Source organism: Rutidosis leptorrhynchoides, chromosome 8 (assembly GCF_046630445.1).
Source record: "Rutidosis leptorrhynchoides isolate AG116_Rl617_1_P2 chromosome 8, CSIRO_AGI_Rlap_v1, whole genome shotgun sequence".
Classification (NCBI taxonomy): domain Eukaryota; kingdom Viridiplantae; phylum Streptophyta; class Magnoliopsida; order Asterales; family Asteraceae; genus Rutidosis; species Rutidosis leptorrhynchoides.
The window spans coordinates 319621339-319636489 of NC_092340.1; positions in this window are offsets into that span (position 1 = coordinate 319621339).

Genomic DNA, 15151 nt, shown 5'->3' on the forward strand with positions numbered 1-15151 from the left:
TAAAATTGCGATAATTAAAAAGTACGATAATTAAAAGTGCGATTAAATAACAATAAATAAAAGTGCGATAATTAGAAGTGCAATTAAATATAAAATAAAGGAAATTAAATATGAAATAAAAGAATTATGCTTATTTAAACTTCCGTAATCATGATATTTGACGTGTTGATTTTAGTTTTATGCCCATGGGTTAATTGTCCTTTGTCTTGGATTATTTAATATGTCCGTCTGGTTTTTGTCCATAACAGTCCATCAGTCATAAATATAAAGTGCGAGTGTCCTCATCAAATTATTCTTATACCCGAAGTTAAATATTCCAACTAATTGGGGATTCGAATTGTAACAAGGTTTTAATACTTTGTTTAATGAATACACCAGGTTATCGACTGCGTGTAAACCAAGGTTTTACTACTTTGTTAACAATTACACCAATTACCCTTGAATGTAATTTCACCCCTGTTTTAATTATTCTAGTGGCTATTAATCCATTCCCGTGTCCGGTTAAATGAACGATTATTCGTACATATAAATACCCCGCCCATCGTGTCCGATTGAGTGTATATGGTAATTTATAGGGACGCCCAATTGTAAATCTTTATATTAACATTAACAAACTTTCATTTAGTTAAACAAATATAAAGCCCATTAATAGCCCATAGTCTAATTTCCACAAGTGTCGTTCTTTTGTCCAAACCCCAATTATGGTACAAAGCCCAATTACCCAATTTTAGTAATTAGCCCAACATCATGATTACTTCATTTTAAATAAGCATAATAATAACTTAGCTACGAGACATTAATGTAAAAAGGTTGAACATAACTTACAATGATTAAAAATAGCGTAGCGTTACACGGACAGAATTTCGACTTACACCCTTACAATATTCGCTAACATACCCTTATTATTAGAATTATAATTAAAATTAAAATTAAAATATAAATTATATATATATATATATATATCGTATATATGAGAGAAGAGAGAAATAGAATATGAAATTTTGATCAGAATTCGGTTTGCTTTATAGCCAGAGTTGATTTTTGGGGCTCCGCGACTCGCGGCAAAATCCTCTTCAAACTCCGCGAGTCGCGGAGAATGTATTTACAGCTCACACCCTTGGAGTTTCTCTGCCGACGGTTTTATAATATATATATATAATATATATATAATTAATATAATTAATTATATATTATATTATATTTATATGCATAGTTAACTTGTAATTTTTAGTCCGTTGCGTCGAGCGTTAAGAGTTGACTCTGGTCCCGGTTCCGGATTTTCGAACGTCCTTGCGTACAATTTTATATTTTGTATTTTGCGTTTTGAATCTTGTACTCTTGTAATTTCGAGACGTTTCTTATCAATAATTGGAACCTCTTTGATTGTCTTTTGTACTTTTGAGCTTTTTGGTCGTTTGCGTCTTCAATTCGTCGAATCTGTCTTTTGTCTTCACCTTTTATTATTTAAACGAATATCTCTTGTAAATAGAACAATTGCAACTAAAAGCTTGTCTTTCTTGAGGAATAATGCTATGAAATATATGTTCGTTTTTAGCATTATCAAATATTCCCACACTTGAGCGTTGCTTGTCCTCAAGCAATATCGTCTTGAAATACTAGAATCACTTCTTTATTCTTCACACTTTGTACATCAGTGATTTCTATACGGCGGTATAAACAATGGTAGTAACGATATGGTTTACAGTCCCACATGACTATAAAAATTTAGATCCATTAAGAAAATTGGATCTTTATGAAAACATTTGATCTTTTGAAAATTAAATCTAGTTTTTACCCTAGATAAGTTTTCCGGAATAACCCTTTACCGGTGTTTGCAAAATATTTTTGTGGGTTTGGTGGGTTTCAGATTTGAAAATTTTAGCTCAAACTTGCGGTTTTGTGTCACCCACTTGCTAACCTTGTATTTGGAAAGCAACACGTCCAGTTTACTTGTTCCGTATATTACCTTTCGGCAAACTACCGTCCGGTTGTAAAGGAAAGTGTTGAACAAGCAACTGTTAAGGCAATGTCCCGTGACATGCTTTTGATTATGGCCTATAACGTGTCGGACGCAATTACTATCCTTGGTAGGAGCAATAGTAAAGCTCACCCTTATAATTTTTCAGTATGGCACAAAGTCCTGTCTTTGACCACTATGCAACCACCGTTCTTACGGTTGACACCCGATTTGGTTCAGGTGACCTAATGAATTCCAGGTGAATTCCTAGGATTTTATGTTCAATGGTAATGAACGCATTGAAAATGGATTTTCAGAAAACAAATCGGTTTGTAATTTTGATCAAAATATTTTCTCGTTTAAGCTCGAGTTTAGATATCATCGAATTCCATGAGTTTGAATTCTCAATCTTTAAGGTCAATCTCTAGGATTGAGTAATATCAGTCTTAAAAGCTGATTTTTAATCTTTAAGGAGATTATCCTTTCTGGGGATCTGATTCATTAGTCTTATCCAGCTAATTTGCATGGTGCCCCCCCATTGTACGAGATAAATCCTTCTCATGGTTAGGATAAATCTGACCACTTGGCGACCCTGTTGAATGCTGAGGTCCGTGGATTTCCTGCTGATTTTAGTGATGACTTTTCTAGATTTTTCGTCAACCTACAGCTGGTCTGGACGACAACTTCATGACCTAAATCAAGAAGCGCGTTTCTTTTTCGGAAGACTTTACTTCCTTTTAATGATGGAATTGATTCATCGTGTAGATCCATCTCTTCTTTTCTTTCATCGGGTAAAACAGTTTAGTTTAGTCCAAAGCAAAAGTATTTTCAGTTATTTGTTACAGATATATGTGACATATGTTTAAAATAACTTGGTAAATTTTCCCACACTTGGCTTTTATTTTCCTTTTTATCGTCCTCTATTCCATTTTAAATGAATTTTGACATTTTAGTTTGTTTCTTAATTTATGTTCTTTCTGAGATAACAATAATTTCGGTGTTAAAACCTAGTTTTATCGTTCATAAATATGTATAAACATGATTTGAATTCATTTAATTGAAAATTTTTACTAGAATTGGGTAGTCAGTATATAAGACTAGGGCTGTTCTTTTTATCAGAGAGCACTAGATTCTAATACAACTACTGCTTTACTAGTATTTTTAATGGTAACCAAGTGTATAAAGTAAAAAATTTTAAAATCCGAAAGAATTTAACCCCTTCCCACACTTAAGATCTTGCAATGCCCTCATTTGCAAGAAATCAGTAACAATTTAAATTATTGAGGGTGATTTGTGTGAAAATGATTAAATTTTTACCAAAGTTTCCAAATATATTGGCGTTTGTTTGCTGAATGATAAATGGTGCACATCATTTGTTCATTCCGTCTTGTTGTTATTCCACATATATTTTGCATCTTGTCGTCAAAATTAGTTGCTTTTGCTGAACTTAATGCCAGTCTTTGAAAATGCGTTGTTTTACCCTGTTGTGTACATAAGATAAACTGCAAACATATATACATATTTTTGAAGTTTGGTATATTACCCCACATTCAAAAATTATTAAAGTCTAAGAATAAAAGTTAGATAATTATAAAAATGATTACAATATTAACAAAAGTATTAAACATATCAATAATTACAAATTACAAAATAAAAAAAAATAAAAAAAAATAATAAGTAAACTAAGGATGATATTGGTACCAATAGGGGTTCCAGGCATAACCATAAGTGCTATAGAATGCTTCGGCTGGGTCATACGTAGGATATGGTGGCTGCATCTCTATTGACCAAGGAGGGAAGATGGGTTTCGGTGTAGGAATATAGTTTCTACCTATATGTTGGCAATGAGCTATGATCTGGTTCTGATGAACTTGCCAATCTTCAAATGCTCTCTGTCTAGCATTTTCGTATTCCTGAGAAGCTATAAACCTATGCATTTCTTGCATCTCATTCCCCCCTCCTACATTACCTTGTTGCTGGTTTCTCTCCACCTGTGGATGTCTACCATGGTATCGTACTGCGGCGTTATTTCGCCTCTTCAAAACTTTCGCACCATGGTATACATTTAAACCTATAGTATCGCGGGGTTCCGGCTCTTCTAGTAATAATCCCCCCCCGACTTATATCCACACCGAGATATTCACCAATCAAAGTAATAAAAATACCACCTCCTATTATGCTATGTGGTCGCATCCCCCGAACCATAGCTGATAAATAATAACCCACACAATATGGTATACTTACAGCGCTTTGTGGGTCTCGAATACACATATGGTAAAACAAATCCTGTTCATTTACTTTTTCTTTGTTCTTACCCCTTTGTGTAATCGAATTAGCTAAAAACCTATGTATCACTCTTAATTCGGCTCTATCTATATCCAAATAAGAGTAATTTCCCCCTTTGAAACGGTGATGGCTTGTCATTTGACTCCACACACCGTGTGTATCAAAATTCTCATCTATCTTTCTACCGTTTAGTATCAATCCTCTACAATCGGCAGACGCTAACTCCTCAGGCGTATATATACGAAAAGCCTGAGCCATGTCCAGTAAAGACATGTGGCGCATCGAACCGCCTAACAAAAATCTAATAAAAGAACGATCGGTTAAACTAGCTACCCGATCATTCAACTCTATACTACATAACAATTCTTCACACCATACTTTATATACAGGTCTACGTATGGTGAATAAACATATCCAGTCATTAAAAGAAGAATTACCATACCTCTGTACAAGTAATTCCCTAATTGGCCCGGCCAATTCTACAGCTTCTAAGGGTCCCCATTCTATGACCCTCGGTACCTCAACAACCTTAGAATGAAGAGTATGCAAACCCCGTTGATATTTTGGATAATCTATCCAAAGTCTGTCAAATCTCAGGTTCGGGTGCAACTCTTCCAAATGCATATCGGAAAAGGTCATGACTGGATGAGGTACATCCTGCTTGTAGTAGTTATCCACCTCCTGTTGTTCCAAATTCTCAGCAGGAGCATTGCGGGCTTGGGATGAAGATTCACCCCTTTCATTCTGCAAAACACATCAAACACAATTTTTGTGCATCCAAATATGCATTAGTGTCAGCAAAATCATCAATCAAAATAATTACAATGACATTATCAATTTATATCAAACTTAAGCTCATTTTCACATTTTTATCAAATCTACACTTTTTCAAATAAGCATATACGAAAATGTTCGCCAAGTTCATAAGCATTCAACTCAAATAACATGTCAAAATAATCATTACTAGCAATCAAACAAGTCTCAAATGGCATTATCTTTCAAAAATCAAGTTCATGAATTTTAGACTTGAAAAAGTCCACTTTAATTCTCAAAATCATGTTTAGGCTCAAAGTTTGGATCATTTAACTACCTAGACATGTTACACTACTCAATTTAGCAACAATTCATGACAAAAATCGGCCATAACCTGTTTATATCCAAAAGCCCCAAATTTGCTCAAGAACACAAACCCTAGATTATTCAAAATTTGAAGTTTAAGGCTTCTAATCATGTTAAACAGCATCAATCTAGGTTATACAAGCATAATACATAAACAATTTAAGTCTAATTACACTAAAAAGCATCAAAATCAAATTGGGATAAAAATGACTCAAGAACACCAAATTTCGGATTAAATGGTGTTTAGGGGTAGAAATTTACCGTTTTTCTTGAGTAATTCTTAGATAGCATCCTTCTCAACATGATTTTAGCAAAAAATTTGGTGATTAACGGTTAAAAATTGGTATTTTTGGGGGTGTTTTTCGTGTATTTTCGGGGTTATGTTCGCAGTATTTTTGGGTGTGGAGTGTGAAACTGAGCTGTTGCAGCTCTTATTTTTTTTTTTCTGTAATCCGGTCTCTCCGCGAGTCGCGGGGATTAACCCTCCAAACTCCGCGACTCGCGGAGTTTGGTATATTTTTTTTTTTTTTTTTTATAATCATTAACTTATTAAAACAATTAAGTAATTAATTTTAAAATTTTGTTTCCCTTGTTATTTAGGACGAGGTCGTTTCGGATCGATGTCCTAGTCCGTCCTTCGACAAAATTTTAAAATTTGTCTTTTTGTAGCGATTGTTTTAAAAGCTAAGATTTTTGGGTTTTTTAATGTTTTTGGCATACTTTAAATTAATAAGATTAAAAATAATGATAATAAAAGTTCTCGTCCCTCCCTTGGGTAAAGCAATTTCGGTTCAAAGACCTAGTCTTCAACTTACGACGAATTTTAAAAATCATATTCTTAACTTAATGAGATAAAGTAAATTTTTGTTTTTAAATTCACACAACTTAAATATAAAATTCAAAATTAATATTAAAAATTCATACCAAACTTAAAATTTGAAATGCATAAAATTAAAAATTAATATTTTAAAAATTAAAAATTTACACCAAACTTAATTTAAAAATTTATAAATTCATACTAAACTTATATTAATTTTTCAAATATTTATAATTTTAAAAATATTGTTTTTACAAAGTTTACAATATTAATTTAAGATTTAAATATTAATTAAAAAAACATGGTAAAAAAAAATCTTTTTGTCTTTTTATCCCACTTTAATCAATCAAATATTATCAAAAATATGCGCCCCTCTTTTCGGTAAAGTAATTTCGGTTCCAAAACCTAATTTAACTCATGACGAATTTTTGAAATATTTTGGGTTGATTGTTTAAAGATATTTATACCTTATAATAAACGTTAAATTTCGCAGTGATGTAATAAATTTTTGAATGATATCAATAATTTCGGTCGCCAAACCTAATTTTATTTAATACCAATTTAATACTTTTTAGCGAACAAATTAGCGTTTATTATCAAAAGGTTAAAAATAAAAATAAAAATAAAAACTGTACAGACATACCTGTGAAATAGATTTCTTAGTTATATGATCTATTCCATTCATAAGATAGTCGGTTTAATTGGTTTTCCATGGCTACATAGGCGTAACCTCGAGCATTCAGTGTCTTTTCTTCTAAACATATGAACGGTCCGTCTCTGCATAAAGTAACAAATTCGGTATTTGAATAGGTTTGATTATTGGAACATTTACCTCCATGTGACCATTTTCCGCATTTGTGACATCGTTCTAGGTGTCGTGCTCTTCTTTTCGCTGCGGATTTTGATTTTCCTTTACCAAATTGTAACTTATTATCTTCGCATCTGGATTCTTTTCTAACTCCGTCCATTCTTTCTCTGATTACTGATACTATTTCACTCGGTAGTATGTCATTATTTCTTTTAGTGATCAAAGCGTGTAGCATTAGACCATGGTTTAGTTCACAGGCAGTCTTCATTTCCTAAAAACCTAAAAAAAATAAAAATTCAGAATGGGGGGAGAAGACTAGTTCTTTAGGGTCTGCTAGGGAAAGACCATTCGGGTTCCATTTTCGAGAACTACACGAAAACAGACAATCTAACTCTAACAGAAATACATATTATCCTTTAAAGACTTGATTCTCCCCACACTTAGTTAGCTGTGGTGTCGAAATTGTGTTTAACTTCGTTGTCGACTTCCATCGGACCATGTATGTAATGTTTAACTCTGTGACCATTAACTTTAAATTCAATCCCATTTGAATTTATTAATTCTATCGTTCCGTATGGAAAAACTCTTTTGACTATGAATGGTCCAGACCATCTTGATTTCAATTTTCCAGGAAATAGCTTGAATCGTGAATTGAAAAGAAGAACTCTGTCTCCTTCTTTAAATTCTTTTGAACTTCTGATTCTTTTATCATGCCATTTCTTTGTTCTTTCTTTATAGATTAACGAATTATCGTATGCTTCATGTCTTAATTCTTCTAATTCATTTAGTTGACTTAATCGTAGACGTCCGGCTTCATGTAAATCAAGATTACATGTCTTCAAAGCCCAAAATGCTTTGTGTTCAATTTCTACTGGAAGATGACATGCTTTTCCATAAACAAGTCTAAAAGGTGTGGTTCCAATTGGAGTTTTGTAGGCTGTTCTAAAAGCCCAGAGTGCATCCTCCAATTTAATGGACCATTCCTTTGGATTTGATCCTACGGTTTTCTCTTGGTCCTCGGGTGCTATTGGAATTTGAAAATATCCGGAAAATCCATCTAGAAAACAATAGTAACTATTTCCGGCTAATCTTTCCAACATTTGATCTATGAAAGGTAAGGGAAAGTGATCTTTTCTGGTGGCGTCATTTAATTTTCTATAATCAATACACACACGCCATCCTGTTACAGTCCTAGTAGGAATAAGCTCATTTTTCTCATTTGTAATGACAGTCATGCCACCCTTCTTAGGCACGCATTGAACTGGGCTTACCCATGGACTATCAGAAATTGGATATATCAAACCTGCATCTAGCAGTTTAATAATCTCTTTCTTAACTACATCTTGCATATTAGGATTTAGTCTTCGTTGGCGTTGCACATACGTTTTATGACCTTCTTCCATAAGGATTTTATGTGTGCAATACAAAGGACTTATTCCTTTAATATCATGAATCTTCCATGCAATGGCTGGTTTATGAGCTTTCAACACAGAAATGAGTTGTGATTTCTCATTTTCAGTAAGAGAAGACGATATTATTACAGGTAATTCAGATTCACCATGTAAATAAGCGTATTCCAAATGGTTTGGAAGTGGCTTTAACTCTAATTTCGGAGGTTCTTCTATCGATGATTTATATCGATATCTGTCTTCTTCTTTTAGCATTTGAATTTCTTCTGTTGTTGGTTCATATCCATTAGCTATTAGTGTAGCTAACATTTCAGCTTCATCAATTGGTTCATTACCTTCTCCTAAAGAACATTCTCCTGTTCCTTGTAATTCTGGAAATTCTTCTAATAATTCTGCATGTGCATCTATAGTTTGAATATAATAACATGTATCATCTGCAGATTGTGGTTGTTGCATTACTTTATCAACTGAAAAGGTAACACTCTCATCCTCTATACTTAGGGTCAGTTTCTTACCGAACATGTCTATCATTGCTTTAGCCGTGTTTAAGAATGGTCTTCCTAATATGAGAGGAACTTGAGAATCTTCTTCCATGTCCAAAACAACAAAATCTACTGGAAATACTAAAGTACCAACTTTAACTAGCATGTTCTCCATTATCCCTCTAGGATATTTTATTGATCTATCTGCTAGTTGTATGCTTATTCTTGTTGGTTTCAATTCTCCAAGGTCTAGTTTAGCGTATAGTGAATACGGCATTAGATTTATACTAGCACCTAAGTCTGCCAATGCTTCTATTGAACTAAGACTACCCAGAAAACATGGAATTGTGAAACTTCCTGGATCAGATAGTTTTTCTGGTATCTTATTCAACAGCACTGCTGAACAATTAGCATTCATAGTAACAGCCGAGAGTTCTTCCATTTTCTTTCTATTCGTGATTAGATCTTTCAAGAATTTAGCATACCTTGGCATTCCTGAAATTACATCAATGAAAGGAAGATTTATATTTATTTGTTTAAACATATCCAAAAATTTGGATTGCTCGGCTTCAAGTCTTTCTTTTCTCATTTTACTCGGGTAAGGAAGCGGTGGTTGGTACGGTTTAACATAAGGTTTAGCCTTAACTGTGTTATCTTCATTAACCTTTTCAACTACCGGTTCTTTTTCCTTATCTTGATCAGGTTGTGGTTCTTGTGGAGTAGGAATGGTTTCATCAGAAGTTACAGGTATTTCCAGTGATTTAAGTGTTGTACCACTTCTTGTGGTAATGGCTTTAGCTGTTTCATTCCGGGGGTTAGCATTTGTATCACTAGGTAGACTTCCCGATTTTCTTTCACCTATTAACCTTGCTAGGTTACTCACTTCTTGTTCCAGATTTTGAATAGAAGCTTGTTGATTTCTAAATGCTTGAGCATTTTGTTCATTGGTTTGTTTTTGAGATGTGAAAAACTGTGTTTGAGTTTCAACTAGCTTCGTCATCATATCTTCTAAATTCGGCTTTTTATCATCGGTTTGTTGTGGTGGTTTGTTTTGAAAATTAGGTCTTTGCTGATTGTAAGTATTATTGGATACTTGTTGATTGCTAGGACCTTGTTGGTTGTTGTATGGAATATTTCGGTTATAATTCTGGTTTTGATTGTAAATCGGTCTTGGCGGTTGATAATTATTCTGATAATTATTTCCGGGCCTTTGGTTTATGTATGAAATATTCTCTCTTTGTTCCATTGTTAATTCAATACTGAGACAATCTTTTGTCAAATGTGGTCCTCCACACTGCTCACAACTAATTCGTATTGAGTGAATATCCTTAGTCATCTTTTCCATTCGTCTCTCCACAGCATCTATCTTTGCGGAAATGGAATCTAAGTCATGGCTAGAATCGGCTCTAGCTGCTTTAGATGATCTAATGATGTCTTTTTCTTGGTGCCACTCATGTGAGTGGGAAGCTGTGTTATCAATAATTTTGTAAGCATCAGTTTCGGTTTTCTTCATAATAGAACCACCAGCTGCTATATCTATGTCTTTTCTTGTAGTGATGTCGCATCCTTGGTAGAATATTTGTACTATTTGACAGGTGTCTAAACCATGTTGCGGACATCCTCTTAATAACTTTCCATATCTTGTCCACGCCTCATATAGAGTTTCATTTGGTTTCTGTGTGAACGTAACAATTTCTGCTTGAAGTCTTACGGCTTTAGATGCAGGAAAGAATTGTTTAAGAAATTTGTCAATTAAAACGTCCCATGTATCAATCGCCCCTTCAGGTAACGATTCCAACCAATCTTTGGCTTCTCGCTTTAAAGTCCAGGGAAATAACATGAGATATATCTGTTCATCCTCCACTTCTCGTATTTTAAATAGTGTGCAGATCCTATTAAAGGTACGTAGATGTTCATTTGGATCTTCCTTCGGCGCACCACTAAATTGGCATTGATTAGTCACCATGTGTAGAATTTGTCCTTTGATTTCATAATCTGGCGCATTAATGTCTGGATGAGTAATTGCGTGACCTTGGCCAGTGCGTTTAGCTCTCATTCGGTCTTCCATACTTAAAGGTTCCAGATTCTCCATAATTGAATTTGTTGAATCGGTATCACTAGATGATTCTGATTTAATGGTTCGTTCCTCAACAATCTCTGTTTGAATGATTGGTGGTTCCGGAGGAAAGTTTAGTGGTTCAGGATCTACGAACCGTTCCTGAATATTCTCTGGATTCTCAATTGTGAGGTCGGGTTCAAAAAATGGATTATCGGAAATTTGAACTGAAGTACTTGGTCGACTGGATGACGATTCTAAAGAAAAATCAACGGCGGTTATATTTGCTAAATGTCTTGATCTAGTTACAGGTGGTGAACGTACAAAAGGTGATGAACGTCTTGCTCGGTGCATTCACTGAATATCCTATTAGTTTTTAAAAGGAAAGAAAAATTATAATAAGTTATCCAATTAATAGACTTTTCTGATTTTGCCCACGTTTCGAATAGCCAAAAGATGCAGCAGAGGGGCAGGATTCGTTTGGTCTCAATATAATTGAGGACTGTTTGGCTCCAATAACCCGGTCCACGTACAAATCCAACTATTACTACGAACCAGAAAATTTTGATGTCTATTAATTTAACCACTTAAAATAAATTTTCGTAATTTTAAGAAATTTAGATAAGAAGTAGAAAAAATTCTAAGTCCTAAAAACTAGAATAGCGAGAAATAAGAGAGAAAAAGAGTTCGTCGCAAAAGGTCGAAAAAGAAAAAATGGTTGAAAAATAAAAGGTGACGGAAAAATAAAAGAAACTTATAAAAACTTAAAAATACTTAACTAATCTAATCTTATTACTACAACTAACTTAAAATTATAATCGCAAATTGATATTACTAATTGGAATGATAATTGATACATAGTAAAAGGTGTCTAAAAATATTAAAGCTTACAGGAAAAACTAAATCCCAAATGGAAATAACTTAAAAAGAAACTAAAACTTAAAAAGGCGTCGCAAAATTCTAAAGCACCTAAATCTTAGTCTAAAGAAAAAGCACTTAAGGAATTCTACGGCAAAGCCTAAAAATATAGGAGTAAAAATAACTATAGCAAAAACTAAGTTTAAAATTAAATATGAGCTAAAAATACAAAAGTTATGCTACAACGATTAAAAAGGGACAAAATATAAAAATATACAAAAAGTTGTAAAAATTACAATTTTTATAAAAATATTATTTTTATATTATTTTTAATAAAACTATTAATTTTACAATTTAATAAAACTAATTAATACTAAATACATAAATTAAATAAAAAGTAAAAATAAAAATAAAACTAATAATAATAATAATAATAATTAGGTTTAAATAATAATAATAATTAATTAAAAACCGTAATTAATGTTGAATTAGGGCTTCCTGTCGCCTGTCAGAAAGGCTCCGCGAGTCGCGGCATTTATTGCATCAAACCCCGCGAGTCGCGGGGTTTCAGAATTCAGCTGACAGGTTTGAATTTTTACGCGTTTTCCTTTATTTATTTTTTATTTATTTTCTGTTTTCTGTTTTTAAATAAATAAAAGATTTTAAAATAAAACTTATATTTTTATAAACTAAAATAAAAATAAAGAAACTTATAAAACTTAAATATTTAACAAAATCTTAAAAATACATATATTTTTGTTTTTCTTTTTATATTTTTGAATAATTAACACGTATTTTTACAAAAACGAATTTTAATAAAAGTTAACTAAAAATCTTTTTTTTTTTTTTTTTATATTAGCGTTGCGCTTCCGGCTTTTAAGATATTCCCCGGCAGCGGCGCCAAAAATACTTGATGTTTTGCGAGGTGTATATAAAATAGTTATTAATTTTAGCAGAAAACACTATTAAATACGATACAATTTTACACAAGATATTTATTTATTTATAGAATGGATATACTTAAACCTTGCTACAACACTTATAGGCAGTGTACCTAATCGTACAGTAGTGTAGTTTTTAGTAAGTCCGGTTCGTTCCACAGGGAAATCTTTAAACAAAGCTCAACGCTATATTAGTTTACTTTTATAAAAATACAAACATATATATAAGTAATATTATTATTATAAAGGGGGGTTTTTACCGTTTAATGACCGGTTTGTCGATTTTAAGACTTTAGTCGCAGTTAAAACCTAATGTAAAATATAAAATAAATACAAGACTTAAATTAAAGCGTAAAGTAAATAACGATAATGAAATTGCGAATAATAAAAGTGCGATAAAATAAAATTGCGATAATTAAAAAGTACGATAATTAAAAGTGCGTTTAAATAACAATAAATAAAAGTGCGATAATTAGAAGTGCAATTAAATATAAAATAAAGGAAATTAAATATGAAATAAAAGAATTATGCTTATTTAAACTTCCGTAATCATGATATTTGACGTGTTGATTTTAGTTTTATGCCCATGGGTTAATTGTCCTTTGTCCTGGATTATTTAATATGTCCGTCTGGTTTTTGTCCATAACAGTCCATCAGTCATAAATATAAAGTGCGAGTGTCCTCATCAAATTATTCTTATACCCGAAGTTAAATATTCCAACTAATTGGGGATTCGAATTGTAACAAGGTTTTAATACTTTGTTTAATGAATACACCAGGTTATCGACTGCGTGTAAACCAAGGTTTTACTACTTTGTTAACAATTACACCAATTACCCTTGAATGTAATTTCACCCCTGTTTTAATTATTCTAGTGGCTATTAATCCATTCCCGTGTCCGGTTAAATGAACGATTATTCGTACATATAAATACCCCCCCCCATCATGTCCGATTGAGTGTATATGGTAATTTATAGGGACGCCCAATTGTAAATCTTTATATTAACATTAACAAACTTTCATTTAGTTAAACAAATATAAAGCCCATTAATAGCCCATAGTCTAATTTCCACAAGTGTCGTTCTTTTGTCCAAACCCCAATTATGGTACAAAGCCCAATTACCCAATTTTAGTAATTAGCCCAACATCATGATTACTTCGTTTTAAATAAGCATAATAATAACTTAGCTACGAGACATTAATGTAAAAAGGTTGAACATAACTTACAATGATTAAAAATAGCGTAGCGTTACACGGACAGAATTTCGACTTACACACTTACAATATTCGCTAACATACCCTTATTATTAGAATTATAATTAAAATTAAAATTAAAATATAAATTATATATATATATATATCGTATATATGAGAGAAGAGAGAAATAGAATATGAAATTTTGATCAGAATTCGGTTTGCTTTATAGCCAGAGTTGATTTTTGGGGCTCCGCGACTCGCGGCAAAATCCTCTTCAAACTCCGCGAGTCGCGGAGAATGTATTTACAGCTCACACCCTTGGAGTTTCTCTGCCGACGGTTTTATAATATATATATATAATATATATATAATTAATATAATTAATTATATATTATATTATATTTATATGCATAGTTAACTTGTAATTTTTAGTCCGTTGCGTCGAGCGTTAAGAGTTGACTCTGGTCCCGGTTCCGGATTTTCGAACGTCCTTGCGTACAATTTTATATTTTGTATTTTGCGTTTTGAATCTTGTACTCTTGTAATTTCGAGACGTTTCTTATCAATAATTGGAACCTCTTTGATTGTCTTTTGTACTTTTGAGCTTTTTGGTCGTTTGCGTCTTCAATTCGTCGAATCTGTCTTTTGTCTTCACCTTTTATTATTTAAACGAATATCTCTTGTAAATAGAACAATTGCAACTAAAAGCTTGTCTTTCTTGAGGAATAATGCTATGAAATATATGTTCGTTTTTAGCATTATCAATAACCCATAATTTCCTTAGCTCTATCCCGTTTGAAAACTTATTTTGAAATCGTCTGAATATAACTCTGTCGTAGTATTTTATGTATACTAATAATATCTTGAAATAATACTAAGTAAATATATATATGTAATTCGATTGAGAGAGTTTAGAGAAATATATTTTTAAGTTTCTATGAAATAATGAAATCTATTGAATTCTATTTATAATAAATTTTTGAATTATTAAAGTGAATTATTAAAGTATGAATTATTAAAGTGAATTATTAAAGTATGAATTATTAAAGTGAATTATTAAAGTATGAATTATTAAAGTGAATTATTAAAGTATGAATTATTATAGTGAATTATTAAAGTATGAATTATTAAAGTGAATTATTAAAGTGAATTATTAAAGTTAAAGTAAAGTAAAAGTAAAGTAAAGGTAAAGTATAGTAAAAGTATAAAACTATGTACGTA